At 40.5% G+C, this 11,773-nt stretch overlaps 1 long non-coding RNA gene across 1 annotated transcript in view; it reads right to left on the reverse strand.

Annotated features, from left to right (window-relative positions):
* The window catches only part of LOC146763376 (uncharacterized), a 71,204-nt gene extending 59,646 nt beyond the window's left edge, over positions 1-11,558 (reverse strand). The window contains exons 1-2 of the long non-coding RNA XR_014952117.1: positions 10,043-11,558; positions 7,054-7,098 (exon numbers count right to left, since the gene is read on the reverse strand). This is a non-coding gene — a long non-coding RNA (uncharacterized LOC146763376). The remainder of the gene's footprint in view (positions 1-7,053; positions 7,099-10,042) is intronic.
* Positions 11,559-11,773: the final 215 nt, after the last annotated feature.

Raw genomic sequence — 11,773 nt, forward strand, 5'->3', positions numbered from 1 at the left:
AATGTCCCAGCAATGCAGACTTTAAAGGATGCTTGAGGAAACACTCATCCATTGATGCAGTTAGTTGAAAACAGAAGAAAGAAACAGGTAGTACACCCCCTCTAGTTTTCCACTATTGCTTTCACAAAACAAAATCAAAACCAGCACCAGCATCCCTCTTTCACAAGAGCAAAATTAAGTTATTCATGTCAACTCCTTATGCTCAAAAAGCAGTGTGGTGCTTCAATAAGTTCCTATTTAGAGTGTTTAACACAGTGAGACAGAAAAGAGAAATGCTTATTTAAACCCCTATTACCTCTTCTTCCACCCTTGCTCAAATAGCGTAACCTCAGGACAAGGACTTTATGTTTTACATTGAGTGACTTGATTCTTTGTGGGTTCTTTCCTTAAAGCCGTTTGTGACTTATCTGAAACTGTTGTTCTTTCATGCATAAAAAGGGAAGTCAGTACAAATAAACCAAAATGAAATAGCTTATTACAGGTAGGTACTTCACTGGATTTCCAAACCAGGTTTTAGAAGTGAAATGCAATAATTGTTTTGTTCACAGCTGTTTTTTTAAATGAGTCTGTGCTTTCCTTCATTAAAAAAAAACAAAAAAACAAAAAAACAAACAACTAATCACTTCATATGCAAAATGTTTTTGACTGGGTAGTTATTTTTACCTCCAGTTTTAGGGAAAAAAGAGGAAATTCAAATGCATTTTAACCTAATGGGGAGCACAAAACTCTGGCTAGATAAATGATAGGAAAAGGTATCAAACTCACAAAGTTATTTTACCACTGTGCAGCTTAAAATAAATCTTTTGCCTCTGGACTCCCCCAGTTCTCAGTCCTGATATGTGGAACCTATTTAAAAACAGATCCTGAGCATGTTACCCACTGGCCCTTCCTGGTGGTGTAAATCATCTGTGCCAGTTTGGGGGAGGAGGAGGAAGGCAGGGAGGGCATCCCTGGTGCCAGTGGCTTCCCTGGCAGTGTGGGACCTTTCCAGCAGCTCAGTGCCTCTCCTGCTCTGCTTCCCAGTGTAAGACAGGCTGAGGGAACATGGCCAGAGCCTTGCTCTGTTCCAGCTGTTCTTGGCCCCTGTATCAGCCTCTAGGGGCCATAGGAAGTGTAATGTAATGCTGGTCTAAATTTATGTCCCAGCCTGGACCAAGGTTAGGCGAAGTTTTTAGGTGTCCCGCTGTGTTTTCAGCTTTGTTTCCTGGGGCAGGGGAAAGGAGAAGCACTGACTAGAGAGTTAAATTAATTTAACCTCCAGGAGGCAGAAGGTTTGGCTCTCCCCAGCAGCATGTTTAGAGACTGGTTCTTAACAGGATGTTTTTTATTTTAACAGGAGTTTCAGCAATGTCATTTCAACCCCTATCTCCAAGACACTTTTCTCCCACCTTGCTCTTCTGCTGTTGAATAAATCCATGCCCAGGAACCCAGAGGACATACAAGTCTGAAAACTAGCAGAGGATGAGTTACATTGACACCAATCAAATAAAATTATGTCTTCAACAAGATCAGCTCAAATGTGTGTGCATATATATATATAAAACAACTCTATCTCCCCACAGCTCAAAGTAGGAAAACATTAAATTCAAGGTGAAATAACTCTCTGTCAATGACATGCTGCTTGGAAATCTTAATTGTGAGAAAATATTTTTTATGACCAACAGGCACTTACTCTCTCAACATTTATGCTGTTTAAGTCAAAAGGAATTGCTTCAAGCTGGGATCTGGAGAATCCCAATTTTAAAAAGTGCTTACACATTGTGGATTTCCCATAATATTTTCCCTGATCAAGCTCTGGAACCTGAATATTCACAACATACTTGGGGAAGGTAATATGTGCCAGGCTTTATAGAGCCCTAGAGAGAACCTAGACATGTATGTTTAATAATATAATGAAGTTTGAAATTTACTGTAACTTTAATATTGAAGGATTTAAAAAACAATTAAACTGCTTTAAAATAGCTTAGAGCTTATGGGAATGCAATATGGATTGGAAAAAACAGGCCTAAATCAACACTGGTTTGGAAGTCTAGTAAGGACTAAAAACTATGGGAGGTAATTCAGGAACAGATGCATCAAATTAATTCCAGTAATACTGGAGTGTTAAAAATGGCAACAGAAGCCAGCTTTGTTCAAAAGAATGGAAAAATAATAATCCTTTCTCTCCCTTTCCGCCCCCAAGGAGTCGGATTTTCCCGGCACAGCCATTCCTTGGTGGCAGCAGACACACCAAAACATTTGACACCAGCAAACTGAAGGCAAATAAAAAAATACATGGGCAAAACAGAGGGAAAAAAAAGAAAACCCACAACATAAAAAACCCAAGAGTGCATGTAATGCAGAGAGGTAAAGCTGCAAACACAGGGCAGAACTACGAAGCTGCTTAGAGAGAAAGAGAACCCAGTCTCGAAGCCTTCCGTGCAAAGTGCACCAGTTCCTCACAGTCATTTCTAGTCACAACTGGAAGTGGATGGGCAAGTCACAGCTTTTTCAGGAAATTTATCACTTTTCTCAAGAATTGTCTGCGAACAGACTGTGAGTTTTATTAATTTACCTCCAGCTGGCAAGGGTACACCAAATATTTTCTGTGAATGAATCCTGGCCAATGGAATGCTCACAGACTCACAGGCTGGTCTAATTGCTTCAATATTCCTGCCCTAATGTTCAAGATGAGGAGGCTGTGATCAAGTCCCAGTTGCAACAGTTTTATTCCTAAAGTAATGAGAAATTTACCTTTTAGACAGAAGATAGCCATAGAAGTCTTCCTCTCATTCAAGACAAAGCAAAGCAAATCAGAAACAGATCTCTGGCACTAACAGAAAGGCAGGGAGGAAATAGAGAAAATATTGATTAATGAGATTTATTTGTGCTGCGGATGGTGATCAAAGAGGAGCGAATGCAATGTGCAGCACTCGCCATTGCTTTTAAAACCAAAATTCCTTTGATGTGCAGCTCAGTATCCAGCCATTACGGGAATTAAAAGCCATGAAAACATTATTAATAAAGGTTTCAACTGAACAGCTTCAGGCACCAGGCTCATACTCACCAAGGCTTTTGGTTGTTAAATGACTAAATGATAAATAATGTTTTACAACTATTTGGTTTAGTCAACAAAGCCTCTTGATGCATACAGTAGCACCATTTCCATACAGAGTAGCCTGCATTTTTGGAGTGGACAAGCCTTTAAGTGCAGAGAAAAGGAGCTCCAGAAAAATTAAAAGGGTCCCTAACAGAGAAAAGGAGCTCTAGAACAAAGAAAATGGTCCCTAACATAGAAAAGGACCTCCAGAACAAAGAAAAGGGTCCTCTAGCAGAGAAAAGGACCTCCAGAACAAAGAAAATCATCTCTAACAGTGAGTGGCTGTGGGGACTGCTCCCAGCAGGTCCAGGGAAGCTCCATCACACTCAGCAAGGAAGCAGAAGTGCCCCAACACTGTGGGTGTGGGAAGGATTCACAGCTTTGCACCCTACGCCCTAAATTCCTCCCTGCACATCTCTGCTGGCCTCTCCTCTCAAGCTTTGTGTGAGGCTGGGGCTCCCCTTTGAGGGCTTCTTAGGCCACCAAACCCAGCTCCAGCCCCCACTGGTGTCCCCAGCTAACCCATCCTGCTGCAGACAGTGCTGACAAGATGGATTTTTGAAGAATATCAACAGTTAAAAGGAAGTTTTAGAACTTCCATATAAAATTGTCTTTGGATTTTTAACTGACTTATCTAAGAAACAGCAGCTTCACATGTAAAGTGAATACTGTAATAAAATAAAAGTTTAAGACTGATGGGCATTTTCCCACCTTTAAAATTACTGGATACCACCTTAAGTCTTGCCTCTTTGACTGTTAATCAGAGATAGTTCTTGGCCTACAGAAAAAAGAAGCTCCTTTTATGCTACACCTCTTTCAAAACATCACACTTCATCTTACAAAAAGAAAACAGCATATTTTGAAGAGGACCTATCCTATTTGTCTAGCAATATCACACCTCCACCACGTATAATATTTTTGTCACAAAAAATAGGATTCACAAAGCAAGTAAATAATAGGAACGCTTCTAAAACAAACCCATGTTTAAGTTTGTTTTTTGGCTGTTTTGGTTTTTGTTTTACAATCTCACCGCTCATTTGAGAGATTGATTTGGTCAATATTGTCACAATGGCAGTGAATTATGCTAGAACTAATGTTCATTGCAGCACTAAGATTATTATAAGTAGAAGGGAACAAGTAATGAACTAAATACAATTCATTACAAATCATTTTACTGCATAGTAAAACATAGAGAATGCATCCAAAAGCTACAAAATCAGTTATTTGACTAAAAAAACAATAAAACCCCTATTAAACTACCAGTTTAATCAAAAGTAGTATTTTGAAAAATCCTATTTTGTTCATCATTTGAATCAAAAATACATTTTAAAAAACACAGTCATAATGTAAGTCTAGAAAACACTTTTTTTAGAGGTCAGGTGGGGAAGGGTTGGTGGGGAGAGACAGAGAGTGAAATCTGGTTTGTGTCAAATGAAACACTGTACAGTTGAATAAGAAACTTTTTCTTTGAGGACCAAGAAAATCAAAGCAAATTAAGAGTTAGATTTGAAGTTCTCATGGTTGCTTTGCTGTCACAGAGAAACAGAGGTTCTAGAGGATACTGAAGACTGAGGTTTATGCCTGTGTTTTCCTAATCAGGTGTGGATGCTATCTTCTCACTTTCTTATCCAAGAAAGAATACTTATTCAAGCATAGAATACTACATAATGTTACTAAAGCATGGACTTTTGCTTCTCCCAAGAATACAATTTTGCTTTGCCTAATTAATATTTATTGTGGAAAGAGAATATATCATAAATGGAATACACTTGGCTTCTTCTTGCAGGAAAGTTCTGCCATTGACTCATTCAGTGAGTATCTAATATTGAAGAGGGATGTCTCTAGAAGGATGACCCACCACAAAAAGTCAGACACCCCATGAGTTAAATCTGTAACTGAGGGGAGACCTCCCTACACTGTGTACTGCTGTCTCCAGGTTAGTGATAAATCTAGGTTTCTCTCCCTGCCAAAATTCATTTCAAAGAGATAGAAAAGGTGCATAATTTTCCTTCATGATTTAATTATTTCTTTTCCTTTCCCTCAGAAAAGAGATCCTGACGTCAATTATCCTAATGCAAGATCGTTAGTTGCTTCAGAGAAGTCAGTGCTAATTTTCCAGGGAGCCATCAGAGGCAGATCAATGACACACTGAGGGAGTGTTTTCTCCTCACAAAGTGCTTGAGCAGAGCACCCTGGATCCCCACAGCAATCAAGAGACTTGATTTCCCTTGGAAAATCCTGCCCATGACCAGCCTGTCCCTCACAGAGGGTTGAGGAACAAGACCTCGCTCCCTTACCCATGGCTTTTATAACACACAAGATCCTTCAGCAGCCTGGGCAACCAGAAAAGGCCCTAGATCATGTCACAGTTTGAAAGAGCCTGGGGAGGCAGCAGGAAATGACACACACATTAGCTGAAGCTGATTTTATAACAAAACAAGCTATTTGAACAGCTTGATTAATGATGACCAACCGGGCTGCAGGAAAAGGAGCTCACGTCGCGCTCGCTGGCCAGAGTTCTCACGGGGGACACACACAGTGGGAGAGCATTTCCTGGTGTGTGAGAGACACACAAAACATGCCCCAAACTTCACTGGAGATTCATGCCTCAGATGCAGCAAATGGCTGGAGCAGTGGGGACAAGAGAAAGAAGATATTTCTCCATCAATGAAAGCTGGCTGTGGCACAGAAAAGGGAGTCACACTAAGGCAGATAATCACTGGCACCAAAAAACAGGCAGAGTAGCTGCTTGCAGTGGGGCTGCTATTTCATTAATCTCACTGGAATCCCCTTCAAAGCAGCTCATAGCTGTTACTGCCAGACAGAGCTGTGGAAAAGGTCAATGTGTCAGCCCTTGATTATTTTAGTTCAGAAACACTAGTATTTGTAAAGTATCTGTGACATATTTTTCCCTCTCACTCTCCTTCATGGACGGCAACAAATGGGAAAACCACTTCAGTGCAAGGCATAGGTGGTAGTAGAGAAAGGCAAAAGCACAAGCCTGCAAAGAGGGTAGACTGGGTAGGGAAAAATCACAGGCAAGAGAGGCACCAGTCTATCTGGCCTGATTATCAGCCAGAGGATGAATGGTAGATGGAAATAGTTGAAGAAAGTGGGACAAACTTACTGCCACATGATGGGTTAACTCCTGCTGCTCCTCACACATACGTGTTTGCCATGAAACTCTTGTTTCTGCCTGCCCCAGTTTTATCCTCTGCTCCTGGTCTGAGTCTCAGGGGGTGATGGAGACTCCCTAACTCTGGGAAATCCCCAAACCAGGCATGGAGAGGTGGCAACCTGCTTCTTTAAACCCTCTTCAGCAGCAGATTTGTTGCTCCTGTGGAGAAGGACAGCTGAGCACTGGTGTGTGATCCCCAGAATCTGCTACCACCCAGCTGGAGTGAGAACAAGGGTCAGAATGAGCTTTACATTGGTACCTCCTTGGTCCATGCCATACATCTGCATATCCAGTTATGACTGTGTAAAACCACATTTTTTAAACACTAAGTGAGCACGCTCTTCCCCCAGTTCAGTTCTTTGCTGATACTGTGTGTTCCCTCCATTTCACACTGAAATCACTAATAATGTATTTTGGCTTTCTGGTGGGAACCTGACTCAGCAGGCACAGACCAATTTTTCTTCTCTCCCTCTTAGTTCATCTTATTTCAGGCCTCATTAACTGGGATTTCTCCTTTTGTTTCAGAACCTCAGCCCATTCTTCACACTTCACTAGCTACCCTTGTCTTTCTAGCCTCAACCAATTCCTTGTCTATTAGGATATTTTCCAGCTTTTTACACCATTTCATCCAAACAAGTACCTGAATAATTTGACAATTTCATCACTAGCTTTCACAGAGGTCAAACTTACTCACTTATTACAAGCTGTTGTAACCTGAGAAACAGGATGACTTGACAGAACCTAACACAACCACTTCTCTTTAATACGTGCAATTTTTAATGACATCCAGACTCACCACTACATCACTCAACAGCTTCCTTGGGCTTGGAATTGGCTCCTCCTGGAATAAAAGAAGTAACAACACGATCATTACAACTACAAACGCCAAAAGAAGAATATAAACTGTAGTTCCTTTGAAGCACTGTGAAGTTTCAGGTTGCTTGTGTATTTGTACAATATAATTAGTAGCCTGTACACCCCTCATAATGTGTTGCTGTCAGGAAAAAAAGACAAGAGTTACAAAAGAGCTGAGCCACAGAAATAAATTAAGCAAAGGTTCACATTACTCCAGTGATCACTGGATGTTAAACAGATTTTTTTCAGTTTACCAGACATTTGGTCTGTCTTATAAATAAATCACTGAAATAATAAACAAGTGGCTTTTCTATTCATAATAGGCTTTGAAAACTCACCCTTTCTCTCTGAAGCCAAGTGATCCCTAAATGATGCTAATGGCATCCTTTTATTGATCTCCTGTGTTCACTTAACGTGAAAGATTTTTCCTCACATTTCTTATTGCAAAGAAATAATTGCCATCTTACCCAGCATTAGAATTGATATTTTGCTTAAGTTCTTTAAAATAACAGCAGACTTTTCACTTTTCTAAAATTATTTGTCTTAACCCAGTGCCAGGTACCCTTGAAATGGTTCATTTTGCCACATAAGATGTACAAAAGAACTTTAGGAAACACCCACAGGCATGTTAGGGATTGATTTAAAATCATGTGAAACTGAGAGGATGACTTCATCATCCATCAAGTCACTATTCTCCACAAAACACCATTAGACTTGAATATCCACAAAAAATACAGTTATCAGAGCTCAGTGGAGATCTTTCACTCAAATATTTTCTACCTGAACTGTTCAAATGTCACTGTCTCTGCTCATTTTTCAGCTTTTTAATTTCAAAGCTACCTTTCATTACCAGTTTTTCTTATTCTAGTATTTTTAATGCTTTGGTTTTGTTTCAGGGTTTGGGGTTTTTTTCCATTTTATATGTAAAGCTTTATATTTGTTCAGGTTGCCAAATTATTAAATTAATTGCCAGCAATAAAAAATGGCTGGCCTAGACATCAAGTGAGCACAGGAACTATTTATTTACCAATTACAGGACTGCATTTCCTGGCTGACAAGACCAGTGCAGCAGATGTCCTGCAACGGAAGATAATTTTCACTGCCAAACCAGGGAAAAAAATGATGATGAAAAATATTTTTCAATTTTTCTAATAATGTAAAATTAAAGAATTTTCAAGTAGATAGAAAGTATTCTGTTTCAGAACATTTTGAGTGTGAAAGCTCAAAACCCTTTTCTTCGTTCCTACCACAGAGAAAAGCAGACCAAAATCTCAGATTCAAATGATTGATAAATTATGCCAGAAATCTGATCCAAGCTTTGCAAAAGATCTCTCTGCCATTCAGGGAGAGCCCAAATCTTAAATTCTGACCCTCAATTCAGTGATATTTGCCACAAGCCAGGAAAGTCTCTGTAGGGATGTGAATCTTGTTTTTTTTCTGGCACCTCCATCACCTTTCTCTGCTGGGGGCTCACATCTGCTGGGTTTGGCCCAAAGAAAGTGTCAGCCAAAAAGATGGTGTGGGCATATGAGGTGGGAAAATATAAAATTCATACCATGGGCAGTCCACAGGTAACATTAAAATTGTCCATTTGGCATAAAACCTCAAGGGAAGGTGACCACTCAAGCTGTATTCACCAACTTCCACTGCTCCAGGAAAACACAGCTGAATGAGCAAATAAGGCCCAATATGAACACACTGAGGTGAGTTTCCTTTTGTAAGCTTTGTAGTTTAAGAGGGAAGACAAAACAATTTGTATCTGTGCTTTCATTTGGGACCAGGCCAGTTTCTAAAGCAGAATTGAAGGCACATGTAATTCCCTGCTTTCTTTTCCCTTTCACCCCACTCCCTCCCCTAGTCATAAGAGTTTTCAGGCTCTTCTTTTGTTCTACTGCAATAAAATCCCCAAACAATTGCCAGGTCAAATGTGCTCCTTCTTTCTTTCATTAGTGCAGCAGCTGGTGCTTGCCTCTTAAAATTCCTTCACTGTCAGCTGACAAGTGCTGTCCCATTTGAAGAACTTCTAATGTGACTTTCAGTTCCAGCCCTTTCCTGCTCTCAATCTCACTTAAAGTCTTGATGGGTCCAGAAAAATGACAGAGATTCAAAATGTTCTCAGATAATGTTCAGATCTGCAAAGGAACATCATTAGACTCCCTCTCCTCATGGGTGAAATGGAAATTTGAATTTGGAAAATAAAAAAAAAAAACTAACAAAACAGATGCCTGTTGTTTCTCACAGAAATTTAGATGCTGACTCATTTTTCTTTTCCAGTAGAAACTCCATGTTGCTTAAAAAAAACCTGCAAGCAAACAAGCCCACAACACCTGTATATTTATGTGGTATTTTTCAGATGCAGAAAAGGACTTGAATTCATGCACACTCCTCAGCAAGCAAATAATAATACCTGACAAAATATTTTACCTCTTGGAAGACAGAGCTATTGTCATCTCCCGGTCAAAAGTGGCACTACTTTAGAAATTTTCCAAACATTTCATAGTTTTCTAGAAAGACTTGATTGTTCAACGTAGGCCACAATTCTTAACAGGATATCCAAAAAGAACACAGACTAGAGGCCAAAAAAAAGCACTAAAAAAAGCTGTAAATCTAGTAAATTGAGACAAAGAACCTACAAGTAACACTTGTCAGTTATTATAGACACAGCTGACATAGCTCATCCAAAAGAGTAAAGGGTATATATTCAACTTGACATCATTCTCAAGGTTAAAAATGAGCCTCTGGTAAAATTACAGAGCAAATTTGAGCTTACCAGGTGCCAAGAAACTGAGGAGCACTTTTTCTCACCTCATTCCTGGGAGGTGGTGCACCATCACACAACACATGCTGCAGTCAAGAGGGCCACGATATATACAGTGTCACCATAAAATATCAGAAAGCTTTAAGCACCACCACACAGAGGAACACCATACCTCATCAGCAGGCCACAGCATCTGCCCTTCTTGCCCTGCAGCCCAGCCTTTCACAGCCCTGATGCTGATGCAGTGCCCCTGTGAGCCCTCTGTCCCCTCTGGGGTTGGTCAGTGCCCCTGGGCACTCCATGGCTCATTCCCTTCAGTGCTGCTCACCTGCCCTGCACAGCTGGAGCCAGTCAGGGGTGAGAATGGGCCACAGCCCCACCCCAACCACCACAAACACTGTACCTACAATTCCCCTTTTTTTTTCTTTTAAATAAATGCTATGTCTACTATTTCTCTACAGGGACCTTGAAGAAGAAATAGTAAATATGGTAAAAGTATCTCTTTTGTATATTCCACTAACTCTGGAATGCATCCATGTACTGACCTTAATTCACTCTCTAAACTTAAATATAATTAAAACTTTTATACTTACATTTATAGAATATTGACAATATCACTAGCAACACACCAGAATAAGCCAAAGGCCAAACACCAGGATATCAACAAAATCAACAGCTATACAATTCCACCAACAGCTACACAACGTTAACAAGATCCTTTTACACTTGTTAATAAAATAACAGTGAGATCAGTACAGAACAGATAAATTGCAAACACAACCTTTTGTCTGCATGAAATATAAATATATTTATAAAACTAGCTATAATGTTCATAACATGTGAAGACAACCATCCAGTGATAAAAACAAGAGCAAATTCCAAGACAGAACATTGGCTAAGCTGCAAAAAAGCACAGCAAAATGGGAAACACCAGGAGAAACTGACCTCAAGTCACCAGGTTCATTGAGGCCTCTGTCATTTCCTGAGCTGGGCTCCCTCATACCACTTCCACTTACCCAACAAGGAGGATTGCTCACGCACAGGAGATGGAATCTCTCCATCCAGGCACTGTGCTCTGGGTTTCTCCCTCTGGGAAACCTGCAGGTACCAGAGCTTGCACTCAGCAGGGTCCCCTGAGTGACACTGAGGGCTCCATGGGCTGGATGGCTGCACTGAATATTGTTCTTTCCACAGTGTTCCTATCCAGGGAGCATCTTCTTCCATGTGTGCATTGCGTATTTCAATGTCCCTCCCAACATGTCCTCTGAATCTGGGAGCACTTGGGCCTTTCAAATATCCTGGTATACAACACAATTCAATATAGACACCTAATGTGGAGCACAGCTTGGCTTGTTCAACGCATTTCAGCTCAGTATTGTTTCTGTCCATTACCTTCTGATGCCATACAGGCCACATACAGGCAAATGGGGATTGTCCACTGCCCATTAAGACAGGTGATTGTTGGAGATCCTTTCAAAATATAGAAATTTGGGCATTTGCATTCCACAGTATCACCTTGTTGATATTCTTGCAAGGGGAAGACAAGAAGCTCTCCACTTTGAATAGCTGGAGGTGTGCCACACCTCCCAGCTTGCCCTTTGCACATTGGCAGCTCTGTCCAGGTCCCATAATCTTTCCCTAACTTCTTTCCAAACATAAAAACCAATATTTGCATCGGTCTTAAAATCCTATGACTTTGCCCATAGTAAAACACTACAAAGGGCAAAGTCAGTAGTCTTAATGCCTTCTCTTTTCCACAAAGCTTTCCATGTGGATAAAACACTCTGTTCTTCACTTGATGAGTTATTTCCCATTATGTCGCCAGCAGCTCCCCTGTACCCCAGGTGTCAAAATCACTCTGGTCCCAGTCAGGCAGCATTTCCCACTGCTCTTAATGCTATGC

This window comes from Lonchura striata, chromosome 1A, assembly GCF_050655825.1.
Source record: "Lonchura striata isolate lonStrDom1 chromosome 1A, ASM5065582v1, whole genome shotgun sequence".
NCBI classification, from domain to species: domain Eukaryota; kingdom Metazoa; phylum Chordata; class Aves; order Passeriformes; family Estrildidae; genus Lonchura; species Lonchura striata.